This window comes from Thermobia domestica, chromosome 7, assembly GCF_964235325.1.
Source record: "Thermobia domestica chromosome 7, izTheDome1.hap1.1, whole genome shotgun sequence".
Taxonomy (NCBI): Eukaryota; Metazoa; Arthropoda; class Insecta; order Zygentoma; family Lepismatidae; genus Thermobia; species Thermobia domestica.
In genome coordinates this window covers 146,098,994-146,112,187 of record NC_137460.1, presented here as the reverse complement: position 1 = coordinate 146,112,187, position 13,194 = coordinate 146,098,994, and positions in this window count along the sequence as shown.

Genomic DNA, 13,194 nt, shown 5'->3' with positions numbered 1-13,194 from the left:
AATTGTATTAACAAAAGCGATAAAGTTATATTTTAGAATACCAATCTACACCTAAGTTTTTAACTCTTTACACCTTTCTTCTGTCAATTCGTTCGATTCCCGGCGGGAGCTCATGTGGTTCGGATTCCACGTTAATCAGTAGGTCCACGTCTCATATAGCCTCGCTGCTGAACGGGACGTCAAACTCAAAATCAACTCAACTCAACTCTTCTGTCAATTCATTATTTGCGGGTGTCAAAGAGGAAAATCCATTAGCGTTATGTTCCTTCTAAACGGTATCATTTAAATTTAACACCAATAAGAGATGAGCCATTGTTAGTAAGCATGACTTGTGGCAGCTCATGTGTTAAAGGTTTATTGTTAGTGCTCATGTTATAATTGTCATAAACGAATAACGTTATAAAGTTGATAAGTCTTCACACTTCTTGTTTCAGCAATTTGAAATTTGTTCTTCAATTTTCCACTAGTTTCTTCCTTGTTGATAATAAGTTTTCTCGGTTGTATTTGATTATGTTTAAATTGTGTTAATATTGATTGTTCATTAGATTAATTATGTTAAGATTAGACGATAAAAATACCCAAAAATATAAAAATAATAAAAAGCTGGATACACTTCGCAAACTCGGCCTTCATACCACCTTGTAATCTCGAATCTTTCAAGAAAACTTAGAGGGATAAGCTATACATGTGTTTAAAAAAACAGCTTGTAAAATAGCGCTAGTGTCGATAAGAAACTCAAATAGTCCGGGCTCTGTATTCCAGTTCTATTCCATGAAAATATCAGAAAATAAGGCGACGCCACTGCTTAAGGTGACGACGTTTTCTTTCTTTTGTTGTTGAAATTATTGGAAGCATAGGTCTGAAGAGTAGAATTGAATGGTTTTAGCAATGAATGCAACAAATAATTAGAAAGTGCACGGATTATTCTCTGATTATTTATTTTATTTGTCTTTGGACCAAGTTTAAATAGCCTTCTCTTGAATTTGATCGGATTATTTTGAATATTGTCCCTCTCTACAAAACATATTGAAAAGATCATGACGGGGATAAATAGCATCGTTGCTGTTATCCCCATTAAACACCAATCGATCGATAGAAAAGACAAGGGAAATACGATGCCATTTATTGGCTGTAGTCGAGCCTTTACACTTACCTTACGATCACTTTGAAGATGTCATGCAACCCAAAATATAGTTATGAAAAGCGGGTTGCATAAAGCCTTAGGGATATATTAAATCGTTTACTTCTTGGTGCATATAAAAGACGTATAATCGAAACGTGACTTCACACGCAATAGGTCAACATGGGAACGAATATTCAGCACCAGATAGAATGACAAATACTAGAGAGAAAAGTGGGAATATGGTGGTATTATTTATTAAGTACTCTGCCTTTCGGCAGGTCTCTGCGACTAATGATTTCTTTTTTTTCAATTTTAGATTTGGGCCTGGAAATGTTTGTTTCACATTTCTCGATCTTCAGCTTCTTCTTTCAACTCCCAATATTTTCTTCTTTTCAAATCATCGATCAGTTGTATTCTTCTTCTTCCTATTCCTCGCTTTGCTTCTATGGCGGTATGAAAAAGACAATTTCTTCGTAAGGTGTGACCAATCCAATTGACCTTTCTACGGAGGATGCTGGCTATAAGTGTCCTATCTCTCTTATTCGTTTTAAAACATCTTCATTTGTTGTTCTCTCTGACAATTTTATCTTCTCCATTTTCCTCCAACACCGCATTTCGAATCTCTCTAAATATTTCTTCTCTAACTTCCTTAATGTCCAAATCTCTGAACCATATAGTCTAATGCTCCATATATAGCACTTGACCAACTTCTTAAGTCCAATATTGAGCATGCTAGTTAAGAGTGATCTTTCCTTGTTGACTACTTCTTTGGCTATGGCACTTCTTGACCTGATCTCTTTGGTGCAGTAAGCGTCTCTCGTCAAAATACTTTCCAGACACTTGAATCATCGACCGTTTCAAGTTCTCTTTGTTCTACTCAGACCCGTAAGGCGTGTTTCCACGGAAAATTCTCATGAGTTTCGATTTTGATGTTGATTTTCATTCCATATAGCTTCCCAGTGTCAACTATTTTGCCAATCATCTCCTGTAGTTCTTCTTCGGTTGAAGCTATTATAATCGTATCATCTGCATACCTGATCTTGTTAATGATCTGCCCTCCAATCTTGAAATCTCCAATTCCCGTTAATGCTTCCTTCATTAAACATTCAATATAAATGGTGAATAATTGGGGCGACATACTACATCCTTGTCTGACTCTCCTTCCAATCTCTACACTATTGGTTTCTCCTTCAGCTTCATTCAAGCGTATGTGTATTACCTGTCGTATGTACAGGTTTCGAATGAGTCGTCGGTCTCTCCAGTTGACTCCGATTTCTTTATGTATTTTAGAAGTTTCGTCCAATTGACCCGGTCTGAAGCTTATCGATCGTTCACCAATTAGATTAAAAGAGAGGCGTCACATATAGGGTGTTTCAAAACAAAACCGACAACGTTTGAGAGGCAATCCCTATAAAACAAAAACTCTCTGTGTACACCAACCCTGGTCTAAAACTGCTTCCTTTCGGTGATTTGACCAACGGAAAATTTGTTTTAAAAGTACAAAAATAGCTGTAGGTGAAGAACAAAGTGTCAGGCCGAAGTCGAGTAAAAGAGAATGTCCATTATTTTTAATCGTAGATTCCATTAATGGTGAATTGAATGTGTTTCAGGGACGCAACAAGGGTGGCCTCCAAAGAAACAGGAGAATTCTTGGAATATGTTATCAAAAATTGAACAAAATTAAGTACAATATTTCGGGGAACAACACTCATAGTACATCATTCAAGTTAGAAGTACACAGTTATAATTCGAAAGAAGGAGACATACACATGTTTAATTGACCTACTTTGTCTCAATACATGTACACCTACTCTCCGAGAAAGACTTCTCCCTCCAATGAACATATCCTTTCAGTACATGACTTATAATATGTAGGTTGCGTGGGAGTTCGCAGCTTTTGTAAGCATAATTGTCTCATTATTAAGATTATTTTGTACTTCACAGACAACCCTCTTCTCATACATATCTATCCATGATGTGTTTATATTTTTGAACTAATACACTATTGAACTTCCTATTAACAACACTTTTAACTTCTCTCTGACTATCTTCTTCATCAGTTCCTTAGTTGAAGTTTCATAGCCTCATTTCTTTCTCAGTGCCCTTTCACTTTTTATTCTTAATATATTTACAATGCCATGAATTATGTAATAGTTAAGAATCAGTGACAGCGACAAAGGGAGACATGGAGGCGAGCGCCTACAACCCGTGACGATGCCTGCACCTCTAATTATATTTTGCAATGTAGGTCAAGTAATATAAAATTACCCTTTCCGGTATACAAAAATTTGCTGCCAACCCTTCCAGCTAGTCTAGTAGTTAGCGCGTGCACATTTAGTGCGCATGGTCTCGTTTACTTGAAAATTTAAATTCACAAATTCATTTTACCATGTGTCCTGTAGACTGAAGGGCATAACCGTGTGATGTTAAACTAAAAATACTTTTCATTTAAAAAATTTCCTGCCCCCCAATTTTTTCTGCCTCTCTACTTGCTCCTTCCCCCACGAACAAATTATAGCTAGCGTTGGCACTGTTAGGAATCCTTCAGTAGTTCCTGTGTCAATTTCTTCCGAATTTAAAATATTTTTCATTGAATGGTTTACAGGTTAAGAAATAGTTATTGTGATTCATTCAAGCAGTTTATACCAGTGCTTCTCAAACTTGTTGTTACCGCGACCTACATTAAATATTAAAAAGTACTTTGTGACCCACCTACTTTTACTCAAATACACATTGTCATTCTACGAAATGGAGGTATAGAATATTTCAAATCAATTAAGTTTTGTAAATCATATTTCTAATTTTTCCATTGAAAGGTAACACAGAGCTAACATTATTTCCAACGCAATGCCCTACCTGGGACAGATTTTGACTCACTCATTTTCTTTTCATCCCAACCCAGCATCTCTATTGACCATACAACAGGGCAGGGCTCTGAGTAACCACTTCCTTTTCACCTCATTAACAAACACTTCCAATTTTCATTTCCTGATTTGTACTTACTTTACAACGTATGTTTACGCATCACAATAAAATGTTCATAATTAAAAGGAAAATTTTCTCGCGACCCACAGTTTGAGAATCACTGCTCTATACTATTAGTTCACTATTCTTGACTACGTAGATCTTGTATAAGTGATCTTAAAACGCCTGCTAATGTGAATACACTGTGTGAATACATCGTAATGTAAAATACACTATTATGAAAGGCGTCCAGTAAACATTCACACATATTAATCCCTAGGCCTTATCAGATATGTACTGAAGTTACCTGTACTATTTCCATACGCAGTCCTTTACCAATACAAAATATTTGTGGCATCTACAACTTCTTTACTTCGGCAACATAAAATTCTATTTCTTCGTTCACGTATCATTAGACAATTGTCTAAATCACTTTGTTATCCATGATACGACTAATAATGCTTAAAACTCGTAAGTCAAATCTACTTGATACTTTTATACGCTATTAATGTGATTTGCCTCTCACTCCACTTAACCTAGAACTAATTTTCAGCGTATGTACCAACTCCAGGGTAAATCCGTGAATTCCTACTACGTGTTTTGAGATGCGTTTCCACCAGTATATTAGATTATAAAAATAAACTTAAACTCAAATGTATCATCTTTCGGAAAACATCAAGAAGACTTAAGGACTCGACATTGCTAATATTATCCAACAAAAATAATGTAATAAATGTTTATATTGTTACTGTATATTATTAATTTTTATTAAGGTATTTTCTTTTTAATACAAGGAACAATACTCCAGTAGCTCAGCTGGACCGACAGCTCTGTTTCTAGATTTTGATAAGCGTAATTCATTTCACTACGCAAAGAACAACAAGGTAAGCATAGCTGGAAATATGTTCACTTTTTCCAAATATCTCTGTTGACTGCAGAAAGCAGTCCAGCGTCATACCTACTTGATATATAGATAATAATAATAATAATACGTTGCAAATTATCCTACGACCCTACATGCTCATATAAATTGATAAATTGGCACATAAATCGTACGTAAATACATATGTAAATATAGAAATATAGTGAGAATAACAAACATATTCTTAATTTATTTTTAAATGAAATCAAATATCTTGTTCTAGCTGAAACAATTCGACTCAAACATGAGCAACGCTACAGAAAATATAAAATAATGAATGACGTTAAAAGAATGTTCGTTAATCTTGATCAAACTTGCTCATTTTAAAAATATTTGATTTGGCACCAGTGGTTTTGGTACATGTCTGGCTCTCTAATTTCACTCGAACTTATTCTGAAACGTTATTAGTAAAGTTTAGAACTGAATGACAATATTTAGAACACAGAACAAGCTATTAAAATCCAATAGTAGGTACATAGTCGCAACTTTTAATGTACGTTGAACACTTTCCTGCAATGAAAAATATAGCCGCATTCTGTGAAAGCATTTAATTTTATTCGTTTTTTCCTTTCCAGCTCTAGTTCTATGCACTTCTAGAGAGAATAAACTAGTGATGGTCAAATAGCGGTCTGCAGGCTGGAGCCGGTCCCCGTGAATGTTTCAACTTCGTTTGAAAAATTATGATTTGTTCTCTTTTTATCATCATGCGTAACAGGAAGAGTTTAACTGGTTATTATAATATGCCTAGACTTGACTCCTAACTGTGAAAATATTTTCTTAATCTTTTGGTTACCAAGTTCGTTCTGAAAGTTAAGGCCATTACTACTGGGCCGACTTAGACAGAAAGAATAATAATTACTTTCATATGTTCGTAACTCAAGCCCTAATTGGCATAGATACCAGAAACAAGAAACAGTATGCGCAGAATAGAATAGAGCCAGAAAATACGTGATTTATGCACATTCAGCAAATTGTTGCTTCGGTGGGGCGGAGAGGGTAAGAGGGTAATTGAAAATGGACCTCAGATATGACTCCTAGTTGTCGTGGTCCGTAGTACACTATACATCGGCTATCATTGGAATAGATAGATCACCTTTACGAGATTTAACCAAAGCAGTCCTATTTTCAGATTTGTAAAACATATCAAATTTTCTTTTATGCGATAAGAAATTCAAAAATTACAGTCGATGCTGGCAACTCTGCATTTGTATGTTTGTATATAATAAGTGATTCTCTTCCCTTTTCACCCCTTATTTTCATCTGAAAGCAAAAATCCACTTATCTTTTTTTTTAAAAAAAAAATCATGAATTTCCTTTTGGCTGATATATTTTTTCCTAATTCATTATCTTCCCCATAGAAAGTGAGCTTTTCTGTAACGAAACAGTCATTTCGCTATTTCCACTTTGCAGCGCACAAAAATTGGTGTCAGCGATATGTATCTACCACTCTCTGCATAAATACAAACAAAAACCCCCCGTTGTGAGATTTTTCGCAATCCAAGCATGCCTAATAATTAGACAAGCTCTCTGCACTTTTTGTGTTGAAGAAGATGCTTCCTTCTTTCTCTCTAACGGCGGAAGGAAGGGACCATTCGATGAATGTGTGTTTTTGTGTGTGTGTGTGACTCATTAAAATCGTTTTTCACTCGTGTGATCTCCCACCGCAGAGTGGCCAACCTCCATGATCATATTTCCCCAATGACTGTTAATCAGCTAATCGTGAGTTATTACAGTTATCAATAAACAACAGGGAGAAGCATGATAATTAATGCAAAGCCGTTATTACCAATTTATAAAATACTGCGAGACAGAACCAAATTAGAATTATACTTCAGAGCTATTTTACATTATCCCTCTAAAGCGACGGTTCATTGGATAATCGGAAGTCATGCATTTTCTGAATCTTTGTTCTATTCTGCGTCTTCTGCTCTATCAAGTGTTTCATGTGTTTCGTTCGATTAGAGCCTGAGATACAAACATTTCAATGTAACTATAAGGAAAATGTATTTTTCTTAAAAAAAGAAGAAGAAGAAAAAAAACGATACGAACAACCTTATCTGACAGAGTGAGCTTGTTAGCCAAAATTTTAGAGAAAATATTTTAAAACTAAAAAGTCAAGTCTCGACTCAAGTTTATTGTGATGGTAAGCCACATTTTCCGTCTGAACGGACTATTTTCTTTTTTTAAAAAAAAGGAGCAAATCATATTATTTTAAATTTTTATTCTATACGCTGCTATATGGTCATCATTAGTGTAAAGTATAAATTTACTGAAATTATGATTTGAGGCGTTGGACGACAAAGTGGTGTAAGACACTTTTGAGACATTTTGAGATATTGAGACTTTTATTAGAATCGATATAGAAAAATCGGACAAAATCGGTTTTTTGTGCTGACATCTTTTGGCCTATTTTAAACTCTGAGATACGCAACTTTGCCATTCAACAGGTTATGATTTCAAGTTCACGGAAACAGATTAATTTCATGTTTGAAAAAAAAATAGCTACGCCACTTTAGCATCCAATGTCTCATTTATCTTACTAGTATACAATTGAAGACCAGTTTCAGCTATTAGTTCTCAACCAAATGAGTTAATATTTACATGACAAGAAAATATGAGACCTCTAGAATGGCAATAACGTATGCGCCAAAATTTTCATTTATACTCGCTATGTGTGTGTTTGCGTGTGTGTTTGCGTGTGTGTCAGTATATTCTATTTATGCATTCTTCTTTAATCAGAAAATGCCATTGGTTCATACACCTCAGATGCGTGTGCAATTTCAGCTCGAATACAACAGCACTTAGCTTTATGTATTGGTAACGTCTTAATTTATTGATTGTATTGATTAATGTATTGAATTACAATTCTGGATAAATACCACGTTTCTATACTAATAATAAGAATTTATTCTGATCTTATAACTAGTTATTTCAAAAATAAAAGGGGAAACAGAAACGAAATTTCAAATGTCAGTATATAGTGAGAAAATCTTGCGAAATTTTGAGCACATTTTCTCGAAACTAACAATTGAACATTTGGCGTATATATCGTTGCTACTATATAGGCCTCATAAATGGGATTAGTTATGACTTTCTTTAAATATCATTAAACGCTATGGATTTTAAAATAATTTGGGTAGTGTGACTCTTTGGTAGAGACCTCTTAAAGGATTTCTTGTTCGCCAGTAAAATGTATGATCTCGTAGAGGAAATATACCTCTCTATTGCACTTGTACCGTTTCTTCCCATTGTCTTCATTCTACTGACCACTTCATATAATTCCTTCCCATTTTTCATCCACCTCCTTCAAACTACAGGCATTACTACTGAACGTTAAATAACAGAAATAAAGTTTCTTATTGCGCTTTTACAGAAAACAACAGTTTTCTGAGTTCTAAAGGTATGTTAAATGGAATTTACATGGCGTTGATCATTTGATCTTTATTTTCTTCCCCATATTTAACAATCCATGCACCAGGCACGTAGCCAGGATTTCGTGAAGGGGGAGTGGGGGGTCCGTGACTTGAAATACTGTGATCATCACATCAGGGCTCGATCATTCTAAATTATTTTACTGGAACATATTATTTTACTGGAACATTGGTTTGTTTAGCCAGGATTTTGTAACGGGGAGGGGGGGGGACGTGATATGAAATTCTGAAGGCTCAGGAGCTTGATCAATGTAAACTACTTTACTATCAACATATATTGATTTGTTAGGACAATAAAATTAGGATATGTTGGTAAGTATTTTAATAACAAACTATGAAGAAATCTCGAGTAATAAAATAAAAAAAATATTGAAAAAGATTTTACAATATTTACGTTCTTTCTTTATTATTATTATTATTATTATTATTATTATTATTATTATTATTATTATTATTATTATTATTATTATTATTATTATTATTATTATTATGTTTATTCAAATATAACAATTTTCCTTTCATTATGACCTCAACTATTTTAAAAAGTATAGGGATGCACGCGAGACGCGAGAAGTCTCGTTTCTTCTCGCATTTGCGAGACGAGACACGAGACGAGAGTGAAAATTTTATGCGAGATGCGAAACGAGTCTAAACCATGCGAGACGAGATGCGAGACGAGACTCGGTTAAGTCTCGTAACATTTATGAATTACATTTAATTATATATTTAGTTATTTTACATTTATTGCGTTTTCTAAGTTGAGCGTTAATGCCTTCAGGAACAGAAAAGTGATTGGGGCAATAGACATTTTATGAGATTTAGTATTATTCAAGGTTGATTTTCAGAATTGAAGCCTTCTTTAGTTTCTAAACATCATTACAAAAGAAAAGCTTTGTAAATTGGAAATTTATTACAACATCGATTTAGGACTTTATTTTGCGACACAAACACATACACGCGGGCGCGCACGAATACATGAACTTCTGTTTTTGGTCTGAAAAGCGAATAAGACTTCCTATTGCTGCGAAATGTGATATTTATGTTGTTTCTGTCTTTTTCACATTACTACTAGCGATTAATGTTAGAGGATGGCGGGGAAATCCCCTCTCGTCAAAGTTTATCCCCAGCCCGGCTCGCAGAAATAACATGATATTTTTACATGGAATAAGTATTTTCTTTCTTTATATTTATCAAAAAATCCCCCTGTAGTTCGGAAGTTTAATTCAAACACTGGTTTGGTAGGATGGCCCTATAGATTTGGTGGGAGATGGTAGGAATGGCCCTATATCTGTCAGTAATTTTATTTTCTAGATCTGGCAACTATATAAGTTGAAAACGAAAGTTGATAAAATGCGATAATGCAACATTGCTACAGGCGCGAACGAACCGAAATAATTGGGTCGTATTGTGTTGTGAGGAGTTTTGTCGTTGTCTACAAGCGCTTTTGGTGGTATAAAAACAACTTTATAATGGAAAATTACCCTTCAAGGAAACGACCAAAACGTGTAAATGTTGATAGTGGCGACGATATTTTAGAAGAGCCAAATATTGCTGGAGAACTCTAAGCTGGAATACAATGTTGGATCCAGCAACAATTTATTCTGGTTTTGCTGTAAATTATGCTATTAATTTGACGAAAAATGGTGGTCCAGCAATCAAATTCCAGCACAACTTTTCTTTTAATTTGGAGCGGAGGGGACACAAGTTCGGATACCATGTTGAACTCTAGGTTCCGTCTCCTTAGGATGTTATGAACATTCATCCCATGGAAAGCAATGGCAAGCCACCATGGATTCACCTTGCCAAGGGACTTTTAGGTCAAATACCTGCCTTCGGACAGAATATCACATCATCATTCATTAACATCCATAGAATAACACATTGCAAAATTTTGACCCAGAATATATGCGAGACTGCGAGACCATGCGAGAAAGTCTCGCGCGAGACGCGAGATGAGACTCAAAATTTTATGCGAGACGCGAGACAAGACTTCACATTTGCGAGACGAAACGAGACGAGATCAACATTTGAGGCTGCGAGACGAGACAAGACTTTTGCATTTCTCGTCTCGTCTCGTCTCGCGTGCATCCCTTAAAAAGTACATATTCTTTATTATAAAAAGTACGTACTCAATAATGTCTTCTAAAATATTTTACAATATTTGCATTTCTCTTTCTGTTGAATCAAATGCTAATAGAACTCCTTTTCCATATAAATTTTTGTTTTTATTATTCCGTCAACTATTGTCGGTTCCAAATGACAGGTTAAAGGAGCAGTAGAAAATTGTTTTTGAAGTAACATGTTTGATTCTGCAAGGATGCGATGACGAAAAATTATGATAAAAAATATCTACAGTGTTACTCAACGGCACTATGCTTTCGGAAGCTTGAAATCTCCCTTACTAGTAGCAGAAATTCTGAGAATTCTGTAACTTTTCTAGAAATTTCAAATTCCCTGACTCTTCCAGGATATCTCGCTCACCGCGCCACCATGTATTACAAGTAATACAAATCTCATAAGAAAGAGTAACCAAAAGCTTCCTATAGTTTTTTTTTTTAATTTTTAAAGCTGATCCTTCTTTTTCTAATTTCATTTTGTTTCATCTTTCCTTAATTTTTTTCATTTCTGGTCTCGAAGGGGAGGGGGTTCCGGACCCCCTCCCCGTTGGCTACTTGCCTGCATGCGCAATAACAAATTTGAATCGTTGCTGTTTTTCTTAACTTCATTAGTGCATTTGAAGCTTTCACCTTAAAGATTTATAGGCAAAACCACTGAAGATGAATTGATTGAGATAATTAATGAGCATATCAGTAATGAGTTTATTTATTCCCGTCACAAAAAAAGGCCAGTGACATACTCGTTTTTCATTAAAAGACTCCCAATATACAAAACAATGATCAAAATACAGAAATGTAAACTGAATAAAGCTCAATGTATCAGAATATTAGACAATCCTGAACGGATAGATTTTGAGGACAATTTGAATACGTAAATAAACCAACGCCCTGGCCACAGTAGAATACCTCTTCTTGTCGGATCGGGGAAGTGAAGTAGTACCAGATCTGGGTCAGTGGTAAGATAAGTGACCATTCTTTCTCATCAGATGGTGTTGGAATTGCGGCGCCTATCCAGCGTCTTGAGTCCAAATGGGGAAAAATTAGAAAGTAGTCCGGTCAAGAAAGCCAACATTAACGGCGAGGGAAGCAAATGTGCTGACCACACATTGCCCCAAAAGCATGAGTCCCACAAGAGTTGTAAGGTCAGGAGTTTGGTCTTTAGTTGTTTCTAGAAGATGGAAATTTCTACAGAATTTTGGGATTTATTTCCCTTTATGGTATTGAATCATTAGCTATAGTTCATGGTACAATGAAAATATAGTTTACTATAACATGCTGAATAATAAACTAGTTTAACATTGTGGTTTAACTTGGTTGACTGGTTCGGAGTTTAAAGTGTCTTTCAGCTCCGAGGCCAATGAATGAGACGTAGATTTAAGTATAACGTGGGACCCAAACCACATAAGCATTCGCTGGGAATCAAAGCTGGGTCTCCCGTGCTGAAGGCACGCATGCTAATCATATACCTGTAAGAGTTCAGCGTGGTACTACAGAATGTGCCCATCTTATTTTCGAAACGTCATTTGCGACTTCTACTATATAGAACGTATATGTGGACAACTACTAACAGCCAGTATTAATACCAACAATTGGGTTTAACGAACCTTTTGATAATGTCATTAATAAGTATTTAAGTTACAATTACAAAATGGTATGAGTCATGCAATAGGCAGCGAGAAAGTAAAGTATGGTGGCCCAACCTTCTTTTATTACTTCTGTAATCACGAGTTTTACATTGTTTTTATGAGACGAAACAGGCTCTATGCTTACTTGTGAATCACGAAGAATCTAAATCCCTTCTTCTTTGTTTCTTTAATTGAAACTGAAAATTGTAATTTTTCAAAGATTTTTTTTTATTCAGTTGTGATGAAATGAAAAGCAATCAAAATAATAGTTTTTAAATGGTTTTCTTGTATTCCAGCCAATCTCAAAAGAGTGAGGTGGTAACCAACATTGCATTCTGATTGAAATAATGAAAACAGTCCAGCGATCACATTTAACCTAGTCTATTCAATTGAGCAGCAAATGTACAAGGTTTACTGGCTATGTGGCCATAAGGTATCATAATTTATGAATAACTTAATTTGGAAGAAGTAGGTCAGAACAAACTTTGTGATAATCGAGTGTAAACATGAAAGTTTGCATGGTTATAGAACGTAAACTCCTTATTTGTTCATTGAAAAGAAAAGGAAAGGCTTGCTCAGTGTAAGGAATATATATATATATATTGTATATTACCATCCATAAGAACGATGCATATTTTTTACCATTTTATACTTAAAACAAGGTTGTTAACAAGTTGTTTCGGTAATATCACCCAATCTTGTATGACAACTATCTTAAACTGGTGAACATTTGCCGGCGATGGAAGAAGTCAAAAAGGCGAATAAAGTTTTTAAATGACTGGAGTGTCATATATTGCTTGTTTACAAAATTTTCCACCGCAATTTCTAAGCCTCTTTTATTTCACAATGCTCTACAATAAAACGTTTCTACTTGTTAGGCGCTCAAAACTTTTCTGACTACCAGATTTCGAATTGGGTTAGACAATTTGACTGTTTGGATTTCTTCTCACTTGCTAATAAAAGAAAGAGAAAGAAAACCATACTAGGCCTATTATATCTCAAATATATTATT